Consider the following 18,126-nt stretch of genomic DNA (forward strand, 5'->3'; position numbering starts at 1 on the left):
GGGGGAGGTGCACTGTTGTGTTCTCAGCTGCAGTTTACATCCCTCACAACGTTCAAAAACCACTGCATGTTCAGAAAGTACAAAGCACCTGGTCTGTAGGAGGGGGATAAAGGAGAAACCACACATCTCTAGCCACTTTTTAAAAACTCAGGCTAGTGTCTAGAATCATCAGCTTTTAAATTAGACAACACATCACACATCACAGGCCAATGACTGAGGACAGGCACCAAGCACAACATTCAAAAATGCACAACCAAAATCCCTTAAAGACTACACTGGTTGATTCCATCTGGCTTCGAAAAAGTGTGGTTTCAGTGTGCCAAGGGGGGAATTTTAAGATGGCTGCTGCTTGTTGGCTGCTATGGATAGGTCTCTGCAGGAGGTGGGGGAGCTTCTTTAGGAACGTTGCTATCGCCTGTGGCAAGTATGTTCTGGAACACAAACACAGATATAGCAGATTTTAGTGGCCGGCTGATTCCAGCATCTCTCCATCACCTGACGTGGCTCTGTCACATTGCAACTGAACTGTAAAACCAATTTCCATTCTAGAAATAGGTCCTGTTTGAATGATACAGCTGCAAGAACCAGGGTTACAGTTCCAGGCTGGATTTTTGTATCTGGAATATGTGAACTGGCTCAGAGTGCACATGTGTGTTTGTGTGCACATGCAGCCACCAAAAGTTTACACAAAGAGCAAATCACATTTGCTTCCTAATGCAAAATGAACACACAGGCTGAAGCAACTCTACATTCAAATCTAGCTCCTAACGGGTGGTTGTATTTTATAGTCCTCAACAGTGGGTTCAAACCTGAGCTTGCAATTATAGCATTTTCTTGTTTAGAAAATAAATGTTACTGCTGACAAATCCAGACTCCTTCTGAATTTTCAGAAAGGAATAAAAATCAACGAGGTAAAGTATCTTAGAGCAGCTGTCCCACTGTTTCCCAGCTCTCACCCATTAGGTTAAATACTACAACAATTTCAGTGGGACCAGCACACTTCAAAAGATGTAGTCTCTGTCTTTTTCTCTCTCTCGCTGAATGATATTTCTGCCCACATGCACTGACACATACAGTGTCTAACAAGGCTGTGATTCATTTTCAGTTCTAGTCATGCTCACAAGTGATGCAGTGCACTAGCTGTGCCTTCAGGATCTGCGTAATTTAGCTTCATTTTCTCTGCCCCCACCCTGCATTAAGTGAAGTTCCAACAAAGCCAAGTCATCACCCACCAACTCCCCCTCCCACCTGCTTGGGGGATGTGTACAGCAGGAATCTGAATAATAATAATAATAAAATTAAATTAGTTTTTTTAGAAAGAGAGAGGAGGGGATGAGAGCTTGAGAAATATCATGAATTGTTAGAAAGCTTTCTAACAGTGAATAATGTGAGTGAATAATGATAATGGGATGTATACTACCAGATCTCTGAAGCAGCTGTATCAGTCCTGAATCATCTCCCCATACACGTTAAAAGCAGCGCTGTGTCTTGCATCATGAATATCCTGCAAGTTCATGCTAAAAAGTGATTGACATTAAACCCGAATCCCTGATTTATAAAGGCAAACACCTCCTCAGCCTCTCCCACGGTAGCCTCGTGGTGACCATTCGCTGGTCCTCTGCCCCTTGCAGTCACTTTGACCAGGCACAAATGTCAGTGGGAGCTGTCGGCACGTCCCAACTGCAAACCTCCCGCACTCAGTGGCCACCATCCATCATGAATTACACACGGTGGTTTTGTGATACAAATTACAAGCTGCTTCTGAGCTAAACTCCATGTATTTGAGGCATGAGGCCAAGCTTGAACAAAGTGAAAGACAGGCTTTTTATTTGATAAATCTCATTATCTCGCTGGCAATTCAAAATTCATCTCAGACACAGAAATGCATCACAAAGTAGTTCTCTAGTTACTTGGAAAAGCCAAGATGCTTTAACATGTAAGTTAAAAGGTGTTTACACCCCCACCACACTAACATTTCCAGCTGTCCTCCACCTTCAACCTGGAACTATGTTTTGACGGAACAGAAACCTTGATTTTCTAAAGAAAAACAAGTACATCACACTTCTTCAGCAAGGATTCCCAGACAAAAGCAAGTCACTGCAGACTCCTTCAAGCAGATCTTAGTGATCTGCATGATTTCCTTAATCCCTAACCAATGACACAGGATAAAAGGAATTAGCACCAAAAGCTAGAACGTACTTCAACATTACAGGTGTAATACTGAGAGGGTCATTCTCACCACATAGTTACAGTGAACTAAATAACCACTTATCACCTTTCTTCCTCTACATGAAACATCTATGTTGCGGGAGCTTTGCGTAAGGCAGGCACACCCTCCCAAGCTAAGCAGCCTCTCCTGTTGCTGACCCCCACTCATGACCAACATGAGCATGCCAGAGTAGGGATTAAATTCCCTACGTGCTGTAGAGGTCCATCTCCTTCTCTTCCTCACTCCCTAAGTGCTGATTCAGTTTGGCTGTGCAGCTCACCAGCCCACTTGTTGGCACATCCCCACTTCAAGTCCCGTAAAGAAAGAACCCAAGAGGTCACCAGAATTTTGGGCTACTCCAGGCCTAAAGGTTGGGGGAGGTGGAGTTTGTCTCTCTGCCTTCCTATCAACATCTTCTTTTCTGCCAGGATGAGCCTGGGCTGATCAGGAGCTGAAGAAACACATTTCCTCATGGTTATTTGTTCCCAATCCATTCTCCTCCTCAGAAGCTCCCAACTATATCAAAGGAATGAAGGAGGGACCACAGCCAGGGAAGGGCTGATCTACATTTCTGATGTGTAACACACATGACTATGAAGGGGCCAGATCATCCCATGAAGCTGGTATCATGAAGGGCTCTAGGAGCTCTGAAACATTTGGAGGAGGATAATTCCTGGGGTTGGATACTCATTGGGAGTAACGGGTCAGGCCAGGAAAGCAGCGGACTGTCATTTCAGCAGATGGGCTACTGCCTCATTTTGCAAATTGAAGAAATGAAGCACAGGCAAACTACGGGCCGGCTTATTGTGGAAATGAAAGTCAAGGCTGTGTGTTTTGATTTCCAGAGCGCTCCACACAAGTCCAGCCTTCCTCATCCACAAAGTCATGCTGTAAACATCCTCAGGGCAGGGCCTACACCTCTCATTTGCTTTATGTCTGTGGCTTCCCATCTTCCACAGTTTGCAGATCCCTTCACGCTTTCCAATAGGGCTGTGCATTTAAACCTGCTGACAACAGGCTTGCTTTCCCTGGCTTTCCTGCACATCTTGCACGTAGTTCGTGGATCCTCATGAGTCTGTTCTCTGTGGCCCTCTGCAGATTCCTATGTGTCCCTCTGCAGATTTCTATGTGCCCCTCTCTTCCTACCTATCCCTACACACCACAAGAGCCAGCAGCAGGAATTTTCAAACTGGCCTTAACTCCATCTAGTTGCCCTAATTCAAGACAAAAGCACAGATCTTCCCTGTCATTTTAGCATTTCCCATCTCAAGGTATGGGAGCTGTTGATCTCCCACATGAAAATGCATTATGCTGTCAGCCCAGCCTAAGGGCTGTTATTTAATTTACTTGAGGAGGTAAGTGAAAGCCCCTTCATGCAAATGCTTACAATGTGATCTGGAAAACAGCAGGCGTAATTAGATAAAATGGCAGCAAAGCCCACCAGGGAAATAATGTTAATTCATGAGGATTTTCCTCTCTACCTCCCTCTCAGCAAGGTTTGAAGCCAAGGAGGGGAGAAAAAAAAAAGAAAAGAAAAAACCAGAATGCACCTCAATGATCTATCAAGTAGAAAAACAGGACAGCAACCAGTGGGGTCATCTAAAAGATGCCTCTGCATGACACCCCTAGCAGGACTGGCAGCTCATGCTCTTAAGTGATGCAGCACTGAAAGCAAAAATTGCTCTGTCACTGTCATAAGTTAATCTGAGTAGAGACATAATGAGCCATCACCCCTAAACTTCACATCATCTCCTGACCAAGGCTTAGCCAGGCCATGGAGATTTCTCACATGGGAACATCACTGCAGCCCCCTGACTCCACTAACAATAACAACACCAGAACTCCTTTGCAAGTCTTGAAAGAAGATCTGGCATTTCCAACCCACTCATGAATTCTTTCCCTCAAAAATAGCCAGGAAAGGGTTCTGACCAAACTGTCACTTGGTGGTAACGGGGATCATGAGGGCACCCTGATCCCAGCACATGGGACATCCAATGGAGAGAAGCTCTCCCAGTGACCTCAGGAAACCACAGCTCTGTGTTTCTGTTGCTGCCACCTTCTCCCTCCTACCTAGAAGCCAGCCAGGAAAGCCACCTCCTGATTGCTGACCTGCCACTACCAAAATGGATTCCAATTAGCCAACTCACTCACAGCTATTAGGAAAGAGAGACATTTTTTGTTGTTGAGTAATTACTCCTCATGAAATGGCTTACATCCCTAGTTGATTAGGTCACAACACACTGTGAACAAATTGATGTAACAGAGATATCTTTAACCTGATAAATTAAGGCATACTTTCTCAATATAGAAAGCTTAATTGAAGCCATGCATGGGGTATTTACCAAAGGCATCTAGAAACAGAACTGTAACATGCACAAACAAACAACAGTTGAAATCCAAAGACAGCAGCCCATACACAACCAACTTGCATACTTATTGGAGGGGAAAAAAAAAAAGAGCTAGTTTGTCTGCTTACTGTGAGGATAGTAAATGACTCAAAGTGAACAGAGTAGTTTGACATCAGCAGTTAAATATGTAAAGGCAGAATTCAGGTGGCACATGTGAAAGAAAAGAGATTTTGTTTGTTTGCTTCCCTACATACTTTCCCCCAGCTATCAGGGGAAAGGCTTTTTTTTTTTCCCTAGTCAGGGATTTACTTGCTGAAGCAATTCAAGATACACAAAGTTTATAGAAAGCCTGAATAACACACAGTAAATGTGCCACAGCGAGGGTTCCCAAAATACAGCCCATGAAGTCCCCGCAGAAGAATCTTGAAGTCAGCCTGGGTTGTATCGCAAATAAGTTTGATCACATTTACTCTCCCTTCACCAAGTCCTAATCTTTAATGTTCCTCCACAAATAAAACTTCATCTGCCTGGAGAACAGCAGCTCCTCCACCATTTCTATCAAGTCATCCATTGTAGTACACTGGTTTATTTAAAACAAACCCAACTGCCCAAGCCCATAAATACCAACTGCTTCCTGATTTTGGGACTTGCCCATCTATTAAAAAAGAAGCCGTTCACTTTACAGACCGTGGCCCTAATCTTTGAAACAGTTTTGCCTGTGCTTAGCAGGAGCATATGAGCACTTCGGTCCAATGTAAGCATTTGCTGAAGTGAGGCCAATGTTTCCTGTTGTAGTTAAAAGCACATTATACAGTTAGGATGGAAAAATATGTCTGCGACACAAAATCAACCCTTCTCTTCCCATTTCAGGATGAGGGGGTCGGGAAAGCACTCTCAATGTAAATATATGTGACAAGGGCCCTGGTAGAGTGAGTGCCATGAACAGCTTTATACTGTGTTGGCTTTCTAAGTCGGGAAATCAACTGGGTGTCATTTAATCTCCCAGATTAAAATCACTTAGCGAATATTGTATTGTTTCAGTGCTCTCACTGTCAGCGCAGCGCTGGGGGCCTCGCCGGCGCTCTGCTGCTCGCTAACTCACCACTAATGAAACCTCGCGCAGGAGCAGCTGCCGGAATCTGTGTCAAACTGCATCTGGCACCCATCTATCTTCCAGCCATCTAAATTCACCTCTGAAATCATACAAAAGCAGCCGCAGAGCTCCCTGCAGCCACTCCAACACACCAGGCTTTGTCTCATCAAGCCTGTTAAGCAATTTAAAGCAATTTATTTTTTTAATTTGCCTTGTGTTTTACAGCGGCAGCTTTCACAAAAGCAGCGAAGAAGTTAAAAAAATTGGGGGGAGGGAGGGAAAAAAGTGCCCCCTTTTCTTTTGTTGTTTTTTTTTTTGGGGGGGGGGTTTTGTTGGTTTTTTGTTTTTTTTTTTTTTGAAAAGAAAGCCTGTCAAGCTCTCAGTAGACTATCATTAAACCAGTTTTGGCTGAAACTGTATGTTTAGGGGTTTTCCAATGGAGACACTCTGGTGCCTGCAATACTCAGACAGGGAGGGGAGGCTTCTATACAATTGTTGAATTGTTGTCATGGCTGTTAAATATGCTGTAGCACAAATACCCAACAGGGCTGAAGGTTTGTCATGTATTGGCTCTGGAGAGGTATCAAAACTACTGTTATTAACTAGCAGATAACTGAGTTATACAAACACTGAATAAAAGATTCAGACAAAAGTTTTAAAAGGTTTATTAACTTCACTCCAAACCCTTCCCCCCTTTGCCCCCCTCACCTCCCAACTGGAGCTTTAAGTACTCTGTAAATTAAAAATATTTTACATTTACTGTAGCGTTAATTTGACTGAGTCTCCTCTAACGTTTGGGGTAAAACTGTCTCTTCTCTCTTTGAATTTTCTGCAGAGGACAGGAGTTTTGTTCCACCATCTCGTTAGGCTCATGAGTGGCAGTTTGAGAGAGTGGCACAGTAAAGCCATGACTTGCTGACTAAAACAGGTCAATGAAAAACAGGCTAGTGACTGAAATTGAAACTTCTCATTTCTCTCAAGAAAAGGGTGCATTGTCAAGATAGAGTCTAGCATGTCTATTAAGCAACTTTCAGAGCAGCAGTGCTCAGCACAGCAGCACCGCAAGCTCCCCAGCGCGAGAGGAGGGGACGTGGCCCCTGGCACAGGCACAGCCCCAGCGCCCGGCCAGGCCCCGCCGGGACAGACGCCATCCTCTCCACGCCAAAGCCCAGCCAGCTGCCGGGAAGGAGCATTAAAGAACACGGCGTGCAGAGGGCAGGGGATGTGCTGGGCTCCCCTCCCAGGCTGAAGTTGTCCATCCAGCCAAACAGGTCATGATCCAGGTCTCAGTGACATCCAGACATACGGCATGGAGGACTCTGGGTGAGTGTGCCAGGCCTTCCATAAGGGCAGTGGTGGGTGAATTTGGGAGGCGTTTCCTAGACTGAATGCTGCAAACTGCAGGAGCAGGAGAAACAGGATCTAATTAAGAAACACCATCTAATTAAGGTGCATTTTCCCCACGCAGATTCATACACATCTCTCCAGGCTATAGGGTCCTCATTTCTTGCTTCAACCCAAACCAGACTGACTGTATTTTGCATTTCTATGACAATTTGTTCTCAGCATTTCTCAGGAAGAAGCACAACGTACTCCTATGAAAATGATCACATGCTCACAGATACCACTGTCTCTACTGCTAATTCCATTGTGTCCATCCCCTGTGCAGCTAACCTTTTGCAGCAGCTGAAACAATCTGAAAAAAAACGGAAGTGGGCTCCTTTCCTGTGAGCTTCCCAAAGTAACCACTTCGACAAGAAATTGCATTCCTGAGCAAAGGCTACCAGTCCCACTGCTGGCATTGCTGCTCCTCTACCCACTAGCTAAAAAGGAGATTTGGATATGCCCTGCATAGGGTGACTTTATAGGGATGTCCAAAATGAAATCACCAACGCTGAGAGGCTGACCGAGTATCCTGGGCAGCCCCCTCCAGCCCCCAGTTGAGCTCAACAGCAGGACTGACAACAGCCCCAGGATTGTGGCCACCAGGAAAAGCCACAGAGATCGACAATTCATTTTTTACAGGCCAATGGGCTGACCTCTGGGCAGCAGTGGAACAAGTCAGCATAAAGGTGACAAAGCTCTGTATAACATTATAAATCATCCAAACCAACCAGCAGAAAATCCACGCGCTGATCAAGTTAGCTTACACTGCCTCTTTTTCTTCCCCTGTGCAAACAGTGTCCTCTCCCCCATCACCTCCCAAGGCCCATCTGGAGGTATCACGAGGGGCGTTCTCACATCCTGCTCCCTGAAGAAGCCAGTCCTGCTCGCCAAGCACTCACCAACGTCACGCCAAGCGATGACACAAGCCATGACTGTTGTTCAGGTGGTGGGGTGTGACCTATTTTTGGGCTACAGGGGTTTGGTTTGGGAGGAATGTGCAATGTCTAGTGATGGAGGTGGGAAGAGGAGCAAATTGTTGTAAGAAAGTCAGAAATTGATCTTATATCCTATGTACTGGCTCTGTGTTTTTAGAGGGAAGTAAGAGGGCAAAACAAAAGCAGTGCCACAGCCTCAGGATCTTAACATCAATCTGGAGTGGAAGTAAGAAGGAGAAAGCATCCCCACTGTAGGAAGCAGAAACTCTTGCTGCTTACAGAACTAGCATGTCCCCAAAATCTGGTTTCCTTAACAGTATATGGCACCAAAAGGGGAAATACTTTAAAGACACAAAGGCATTTTGCTCCTCCCTGCCTTCCAAGAAGCACATGCATTCAAAAACAACCTGTCCAGCACCACTACCAGCTGTCTCAGGTTTTATGCACGTATAAGCTGTCCTGTAACTGGCACAAATGTTCATTTACCAAGTGGAGTACTTCTTCAGTCATTCCACTCTGACATGATATATGCAACCTAATGAGCTCCGTAGCAACAGGGTAAATTTTCACAGCTAATTCTCCCTCTTGCAGGATTTTCTTTGGCATTGGGCTGAAGTATGGTTGGTTTGCTTGTCACTTGATGATTTTGCCATATTTTAGAGCAGCTCTGCTGACCCAAAAGGACAGCAGCACTGTCCTACACAAACAAGCAGTATTTCAAACTCTGCAGCATTGCCCTCAAGTTGCAGTCCAGTGGGCATCCCACTGAGGTTGTGAAGAAAAGGGAAGCAAATGCACTTGATTCGCACAATGCACAGCACTCCTTTAATTAAAGGAGACTCTCAGTTGGTCTGTACCTACTTTCCTGAAATCTTTGGGGCTTTCCAACCCTTCCAGCCCCTTCATCCATAGGGAGCTCTCTGCAGATACCTGTCCTAGCACTTTGTCTGGCATACACAAGCCCGACAGAGCTGTGGTTGGTTTGTATTATGTGGCATGTGCACACTGCCTATAAAGAAAACAAACAAAACCTCTCCAAAATAACCCGTTCCGTGTATTGATCATGAAAAACTCCTCAGTTCCAATTTCCAGGAACTCCTACAAGAGCAGGCAAGCCTTGGTGCCTACATCCTTTAAATATAATCTGAAGGGAATTAGTGTTTCAATAATAAAGGGAAGCTTTTTTTTAATGGGGAAAACCAGAAAACCGAATGGAGCTTCTTTATATCAGGTGCTGTGTTCATGTAATGAGTTCTTTTGTAGTGTAATAGTTTTCAAAACAGGGCAGCCAAGAATTGCTTTTTCCAGTTATCTATAAATCAGGGCTGGAGAGAAAAGAAAACAGTTCCAGAGTGTGGTATGCATCAGTCTGAGCAATCACTCCAGCTAGTCATGCAGGTAAACAGCCACACAGCATCAATTAGCAACACAAAAAAAAGGGGCCATCTACAAAACAGAGTACAGGAAAAAAAAAAAGCTTACAAGTTTGCCAACCAGCCACTTATCTGTTTAAAGAGAGGGAAAAGGGAGCTACCCCAAATCGTAGGGGTCATCAGAAGAAGGCAGAGATCAGAGCACGGAGCAGTATGGACAGAGCAAGGGAGGATGCCTCCTGAATGAAGAGGTAAAGAGAAGAGAGAAATTGGGCCGGGGGCTTGCAGGCAAATAAAAGTTACACACAGCTGCAAACTGGCACAGAAAGAGCTCCGAAACAAGGAGGTGGGGAGGGAAAGGCAGTGGGAAGAGGGGGATCTAGACCTAATTATGGCAGAAAACAATTTGGGTGCTTTTTTTTTTTCTTGTTCCACATTCATCTGGATAAAAATAATAAGGACTGAAGTGTGAGTCCAAGAGGCCAAGGATGGCAAAATTTACCACACTAGAAGCAAAAGATGACCCAGTTTGGACAAGAAGTTTAAGCAGAAGAAAATCAAGAGAAGAGAAGGAAGCTTGAAAACTTGTGTAGAGAAGATAACAGCAGGATTTAGCAACCATAAGGAATAGGAAGGGGGATGGGTAAGGAGAGGGGAGTTAAAAACAGAGTTGCAGCTATGTTTCATGGCACTAATTCAGCAAAGAAACAGCCTCAAATGGATGTAAACAATGGACTATTCATTAGGGGTTTCATTCCCTGCAACCCAGCAAACTATTGTCTGCAAGTTTTAAATACTCCCTTCACACACACACAAACTAAATTACAGAAAATGTGAAACATCAGATAATCTCAACAACGTGTCTCAAAATCACTGCCCTCAAGCATGCACTATGCTTGGCAGACTCTTCTTCCAACCATCTGCCAGCACGTGGAGGAAAATAAATAATTAATACACATCTGGGGTCAGACTGTGAGCTACAGCACCCAGCCTGAAACTCATGCCTGAGCAAAGGACAGGCGGTGACTAACAGCACATGTGGATTGAGCTCTGGGGAGCCTTTCCAAGCTGTCCCACCCTAAGCATCCTGTCCACCTTGCCACGGGACCCTCCCACACTGACAGAAGATGATGTGTGCTTCTATCCCACACTACCCATCTGACACGGCAGCTGAACAAGCAATTCAAAGTTTGGGGCTACATTTTCAGTTGCAGAAGGTTCAAATTTCTCCTGATGCCACTATTACAGTAAGGGGCAGCTTGGATAGGCAGAAAATATGTTTGACATCTGTATTTGCTCATCTGGTAGAGCTCTCCAGTAATACCCCTTCCTGAGCACCAGGGTACACAACAGGGCATGCAGGTGTGATCCAAATATCCTTGTCTTGTTCTCAAAGGTGATTTGGCTCTTTGGACTGCCCCAGAGCAAGCCTCCAATCCACAGCCCCTCAGAGGGAAGGGGTTTGTTTTTCCCAGGAAAGGGCTAGCGACCATGGAAGGCATTTGTAAGGGCAAGATGGAAAAAGAGGCAGAAAACTTGGGCTTTCTTTTTCCCCATCGATATGAAAGCATCTGCATAAAGGACCTTCCACAGTGCATCCTTCCTGTACTCATAGGCAAAGGCTCAAAGGACCTCTCGTCTGCAGAGCGGGAGAGCACAGGCTGTACGTCCTCACTCAGCATCTCTCATGCCTGATAGGATGTGACCTGTCTTTCAGGAATTTGGAGGACTGCAGAGAGAAGCTCCTGACAAGAGGCTGTCTCACAGCTTTTCTTCCTCTTGCCAGGGTCCAAAGGTACATTAGCACAATGACTCTGCTCAGTGTTAGATCACATTGCTCCCATCAGGAATTACACACATGTAAGGAGACCTTGGGCTCCCTTCAGGTTCTCACCCAACTTCTTTAAATTCCTACTGCTAGCACTGAAGGTCTGTAGAGATGAGGGACAGAATCACAGAATCTGTTGAGTTGGAAGGGGTCCACAAGGATCGAGTCCAGCTCCTGGCCCTGTACAGAATCATCTCCCAGAGTCACACCATGAGAAGGGACAAGTCTTTTCTTACCCTTAGTTTTGGGCATATGGGCAACAACAAAGCACCTAATTTTGTTTTGTCTGTTATCCAGAAGTGCTGTGTGTTTCATTAAGCAGCAGTGGAAGCATGCAAACACACAGCCCACACAGGGAAAAACTGGCCTGGAAAAGTGGCAGGAGGGGAAGAACTCAGTTTTAATTCGTGTCTTTCATATTGCATGGACTCTTTTTGTTCATGTTACACTGTCCACAAGCAGCACACACAACAAATCACTGTCCACCAAACGGGGAAAAATAAAGACAGAAAAGCTGAAAATACACAGATTCATTTATGGTTCCCCTCTGATCTCAGCATGCTTCACATTTAGGGTTCATGGAGCATCTCAGATAGACACAGACACACACTGACAACTACCACAGTTTAGGGACACCTTCACAATTGCCACATGGGCAGCAAGAAGCAAAGTGCTTGTGTACAACACTGAAATTCCCCTTCCTAGCTCTCTGAAAAGCCCCCAAGGCTGCCTCCAAAGGCAGCCTTTGGGGTTATAGGAGATGGGCCCCAGAGCTTCTGCAGCTCTGTATGTGTTTCAATTTTAACCTACACTTTCAGTGTGAAGGGAAGACAATTTCTACTTCTTTTCACTGTAAGGATAGCCAACAAAATATGAACTGAAGGTTGGGCAGAAAAACTGAGGAAGCACAGAGAGTGGGTGTTGTAAGTCACGTGTGGTCTCCAGCATATGGATAACAGTCACACTTAAATAAGGAAATCAAATGTCAGTCCACTACTACCCTGTCCAAAATTAATCTCTCTACTGATTCCCAAGAAGATCCAGCTTCAAAAGCTGAGCTCCTGCTCGCAGGAAGAGGCAGATAGTAGAAAACCCACACAGGGAAATAACTGGAGTTTGTTCTGCTCCTCTTTTACCCGAAGTCCTTTTTATTAAGTGCTTTTCACTGAGCTGTACTAGAAAAGGAAGCAGGAGAGGAAGGGGGCAGTGGGAGGAGGGAAGGGGGAAATACAGCATTTCCCATCAGCTCTACCAAAGGAAAGGCATGGTGGGGAAACAGAAGGGATGGCTGCAGATCATTCCCAGCCAGACAAGTGCAAAAGAGGAACAAAAAGGAGTAACACATGGAGATCAGCAAAAGAAAAACCAGCACACGGGGGAAGACCAAGAGAATACACAGGAAAGGAAAAGACAGTGAGAAGGCTCTTCTGGTGGGACGAACTACTGAGGAAACAGCCAAACACACACCACCACTCTAAGAATCAAACAGAAGCAGCTGAAGGTTCAAAGAAAGCATCCTAACACAGAGGAGAAGAGGTTCTGTCTGAGAAAGAACCATGGTCTTGAAAACCCCAACAAGAAAAGAAATGCTAGATAGAAGGTGGTAACAAGAAGGTAAAAAAAAAAAAGAATACAGGGGTTTAGATTTTTTTACACACTGAAATCTTTCACTCAAGTTCATGTCTAACTTGGAAAGCATCAAACCTCAATTTCAGCAGAAAAGATTCAAGTTTGAATTAGTCAGCCCATAAAGGATATTTAGTCACCACCTCTAATCAGCCTCCTATCACAACCAAGGACATGCCAAATATCTGAAGCAGACTAAGTTTATAAACTAAAACAGTACCAGAAATAGTAACAATTCCTGGCTGAGTCACATTTTAAGCTACACACATTACCCATTCAAAGGATTTAATGTGAACATTGTTATTGTTGAAACTTGTTGCTTTGCCTTATTTTGGTAGCTCAGATGAGTAGGAACAACATTTCCTGTACTATGGACGAGATGCTTTTTGATCCTTACGGGGTTTTTCCTTCCTCTTGTTCCCAGCCTTCAAACACCTCTATTGGTGGGAACTTTCCTTGCAGACAGTGTCCTTCCCAAGGACAGACTTAGAGAAAAGATGACTTTCCTTAGAGTTTTAACATAGACATGGGGGCTGATGAAAATGGTCGCTTGGGTGTATGCATGGTGTGGGCCAATGAAGCTGCAACCAAATGTCTTCACTCTTTCTCCTGTAACTTGATACCTGGCTTTAGCGATCCCTCCAGCTCTTGAATTAGGAATGGAAAACATGAGAGCTCTGTTTCACAGCAAAGGTTTAGAGACGGGGGAAGGAAAAAAAAAAAAGGACGTATTAGGGCTACTTGCAAACAGTATTTGCTTTACACTGGACTTAAACACCTGACACCACCACATGTAAGCTCTGTGTACCCCCAAGTATCTATGGGCACCCGTGCTACAAAGCACTGCCCAGCTCTGTCAGAGCTGGTGGTTTGAAGCCTGACCCTGAATTGGGCCTAAAGCTTGATTTCTAAAACAATTCCCTTTACTTCGTGCCTCTCTGCTCCAACTGCTCTGGGTGCAAATAATGGCATTTGAAAGCAAACAGCTACTGCTAGTGCTGAGGGAGCAAGATATTAAAAACTCCAATAGCTGTTTTTGTGCATAACTGCAGTTTGTCGTGAGAGTATAACAGGATGCTGGGCTGAAAGCTTTATGAAAATGGTGTCCCTAATCGTCACACTCATTTCCAAGTCCTTTGAAAAATATTTTTAAAGCATCTGTCTAGTTACATGTCTTGTTACGTGCTCTCAGCCACAAATTGGCAAATTTCAAATCCCGAAACAGAGCACAAGAAACCTTCCCCAAACACGAGCTCTCTCAGCACTTTGTGGTATCCCTGGCCTTCCCAGACTGCTCTCGTGCACCAGGGAAGGGTATAGTGTGCTCGCAGGCTCACCAGGAAAAACCTTTTCCCTGAGCATTGTGGCTCAGCCATTTCAGTGACACAATTACAGCACTTGCCAAGGAGCTTGCATCATGTAACATGCTGCGAGGCTTTTCACGGCAACACGGCTCGCAAGCTTCCCTTCGGGGGCCCATCCCAGAACGCCCTGCTGCAAAATGCTGCAGCTCCCAGCCCCCGCCAGCTTATCCCACCTCCACAGGAACAGTAGCAGGGATCCTGCACCTCTTTTGCTCCTTCAGCCCTGCGGAGCTGAGTTTAACGTTCCCTTCCAGTGTTTACAGGGAAGGATGACTGTCACCTTTCAGAATACCACCAGTCATCTTTGCAAGAAGGTTGTGATGTAAATCAGGTGGGAAAGTGATAAAGAACCAGCAAAACCACTTTTGCTGTGTTCTCAGGACTATGAATTTATGGTACCACTGCTTGTTTGACAGAGGTCAAATTTGAGCTAATGCAGGATTAAATTTTGCCTGTGGAACCACATGATGCTAATGGCAGGTAGTGCTGAAGATCCAGGTGGAAACAAAGCTTAACTTTGCCTTCTTCCACTATAACTTAAGAGCACTCAGATTTACAGACTGGTGACAATATTTCTAAAACAACAGGCTATAGCCATGCCATGTATCAATAAAGCTGGAGCTTTGCTGGGATGGTGAGGAACGAGCAGTGTGCACTGCAAACTAAAGAGTACAAACACACAGCAAATTAAGCAGTTTGTTCCTGAGCTGAGGTTTGTAGAGATCTGATGAGCTGCAGGATATTGGCTCTCCATCTTGCTTCCAGCTGCTTCTACAGATGTCCAGGCTCCTCACTGCCAAGAAGAGCTTGGAGGCTAGTGAAAGCAGCTGGAAGAGAAGGAGGTGGAGGAGGAGTCAGGCTTCCACCCTCTGGGGAGGGCACAAAGAGGAGGAGGAGGAGGAGGGAAGCAGGCACTGCCCACATGCTCTACCACTCTGGCTGAAGGTGCTGACCACTGGGAAAAGGCGTAATGTCCAAGGAGAGGGGAATGAGGAACTTTGGAGTGTTTTTTCTTTTTTTCCCTTTTTCCCCTTTGTTTTTTTTTTTTAAGGAAGCTAGGGAAGAAAATTAGGTCACTGAGTAGCATCTCTGCAAGAATGTGGGAGCAAGGAGGGCAGAGATTCAAGAAAGAACCAACAAGGAGAGGCAGGGAGTCAGAGAATCAGAGAGAAATAAAAGTGATGAAATATTAGTGGTGTATGCAAGAGCAAGAGAATCACTGAGCAGATGGGAGGAGGGAAGAAGAAATGATTAATAAGGAGTGTGAGGCCCTTCCCCCTCCCTCAAGCAGGACTAATCATGTGGAAGACAGCTAAAATCTTACTTCCTAATATTGCTTTGCTGCAGTAGCTGCTACATGATGGAGGAGAGCAAGCCCATCCCCAAGACAAAAACCTCCCCTAAAAGATGGGAACAAACCCCTCACAACACAACCATGATATTTTGGCTGTTGGTGCTAAAGAGACATCTGTCAGGATGGATCTGTCACATCCTGAGAGCTGACACCTGGTGCTCCTGCAGGACCACCAAGTCCTGCAGTGAGTCTAAAGCCACATTCCTGCTTTCACCCTGGTCACCTCCCCTGCCTCCAGCCTTAGAGAGGAAAATGACTGGCCTTTCCATGCAAGCCAAATGTGAATGTTCAACCTCCCTACACCAGCAGCCAAAAAATCTCATTGCCTGACATCAGAGCACACCTCTGACCAAGCATTTGTGGGGCCGCACCTGGATACGAACACGCTGCCTCCTCAGCACAAAAGCACAGGGTGAGCTTTGCCATTACACCATCGATCAGAGGTGCAGGTCAGCTCTGCAGCTGCCCTGCTCTCCTCGACTCACTGGGCCAGAGCCAGCTCTCCTGCAATGGGAAGCACAGGCTCCCTTCCCACCATGTGTTTCTCAGGCTTGGCCATCACAAAGCAGGAGAGAAGAAGGGCCATTGCCACAGAAACAGTTCCAGATAAATACATTTGCTAAAAAGAGGCTCCCGTGGATTTCTGGTGACAGCCTGTCACCGGGACTGCTCTGCACAAAGCTCCCACAAGACTCAAGTACACAGTCCTCTTCCTGAAATATATGCTAAACAGCTTATTGCTTCCCACGTTTTACAGGTGCTAACATGTTCATCCATCCCCTCACTTTTTTCTTCCATGGACTGAGCAACCCCAATACCTTCACTTTCTCTGTAAAGGTCATGTCTGCTAAATCATCCATTCATGCTATTTTCCTCCTTTTCTTTTTCTTTTTTTTTTTTTTTTGACCCACTTATGAGTTGTTTTGCTGTTTTTAAAGGCTGTGAGCAGAAAACTGGTTCAAGACTCCAGCTGAGACCTCACCAAGCTGAGCTGAGTGGAAGGATCGCTGTACTCTTTTGGTTATAAACCTCAGCTTGCCTTTTTCACAACTGTACGAGGCTGGTGACTCACAGTCAGCCTGGAATCCACCATCAACTCCATCCCCCCTCTGCAGAGCTGCTGCTCAGCCAGCCATCTCCCATTCTGGGTCTGGGCAGCCCATTATTCCCACCTAAGTTAACAACTTTGTGCTTGTCCTTTTCTGAATAACCTCTTATTTTCTCCACTTGGTCAACGTTTTAAATCCTAACCCTGTTCTCAAGAAAACTCAGAGCTCCTCCCACGTCAGTATCATTTGCAAGTGTAATCAGCACCCACAGCAGAAAAATCCCCGCTGCGTGTTAGTTCTGGGGACGACGCCCAAGAATTGACCACTGGGGATGCAAACTGATCCTAGAGCATTTGTGACATTGCACCCCACAACACCCAGGCCCTGGAATTTCCCTGGGAGTAACCTGAGAGTCACAATAAAGTGTGGAAGACAAAGTTGTTAGGGATATCATGCAAATATGCTGGGCTTATGATGGACCACTGTGCTCTGCCACAGGACATAATAAAAACAATTCAGATCAAGTGCCATGCTGCTATTTAACCCAGTGTAAGGGAGATGACTGCAGCTAATTAAAAACAGAAAAAGTGCAAAAGCCTCAGCAAGACAAAAGTGAAAAGCAGCATTTGCCTGATCATGGTGGTGGAGCATTCAGCAGAACTGTGATGTCTCCTGCAAGAAACAGGCATGCTCCCCTAAAAAACTTTCACCAGCAAGCATCACTCCTTCTACAGTATTCATCAAAGCTATTTCAATCCACACAACACCTCTTTTCCACCAGACATTGCTTCTCTCCAGGGCTTTGACACTACACTATGATGGCAAATATCTTTAGACTGATACAAAGTGAGCAAAAATTCAACTGTGGCTACAGGCTAGGAGGCAGACATAGGCAAAAGGGGTGGCTGTGTTTGCCTCAGACAACTGACCGGGAAGAAAGGACCCGAAGGCATTTCACACCCAGGTTCTGGTCACCATATATAGCTCATGGGCAATATGGCAGAAGGGCACTTTGATCCCAAGCAATGTTTCAGGGCAGCAAATTGCAGCTGTACTATGGGACACTGCTTATTAATCCTGTAGCAAAACATACTGGGCTATAAATTCCATCAATTGCCCACTGTTTAAAGAAATTAGTTTTCTTTAGAAGAGGACCATGCTGTTATAAACACACCTGACTCAAGTCCATCTGATCCCTCCCCCATTTATGCAGGTGGAAAGACTTTTGTCTTTACCCTGGGAAATACAATGGTCAAAATTTGACATGTCCTTTTACTCCCAGTGCTGATGCAGAAGACAAAAAAGAACAAAACCTAGTCTGCGTTTGCTGTTTCAGATTTGAATCAGTAGCACATGGGACAAGCCCAAATGCCAGGAAGGTAAGGAAATGCTGGATCCTAGGGACCTCCAGCAGAAAAGTATCTGGTCATAATGCCAGTGGGGTCTCCAACACTTTCCTTATGAATAAAAAGCCTTTTTTAGTAGGGTATATGGCAGCAAGATTGCCAAGAGATTACTCATAATCACAGCACTGCAAACCTTTGCTTTGGACAGTTTTAGC

The 18,126-nt window shown here is 45.2% G+C and overlaps 1 protein-coding gene across 3 annotated transcripts in view; it reads right to left on the minus strand.

Annotated features, from left to right (window-relative positions):
* SERTAD2 (SERTA domain containing 2) overlaps positions 1-18,126 on the minus strand; it is a 79,380-nt gene that overhangs the window by 30,817 nt on the left and 30,437 nt on the right. The window lies entirely within an intron of this gene.

The sequence above is a fragment of the Corvus hawaiiensis genome, chromosome 3, assembly GCF_020740725.1.
Source record: "Corvus hawaiiensis isolate bCorHaw1 chromosome 3, bCorHaw1.pri.cur, whole genome shotgun sequence".
Classification (NCBI taxonomy): Eukaryota; Metazoa; Chordata; class Aves; order Passeriformes; family Corvidae; genus Corvus; species Corvus hawaiiensis.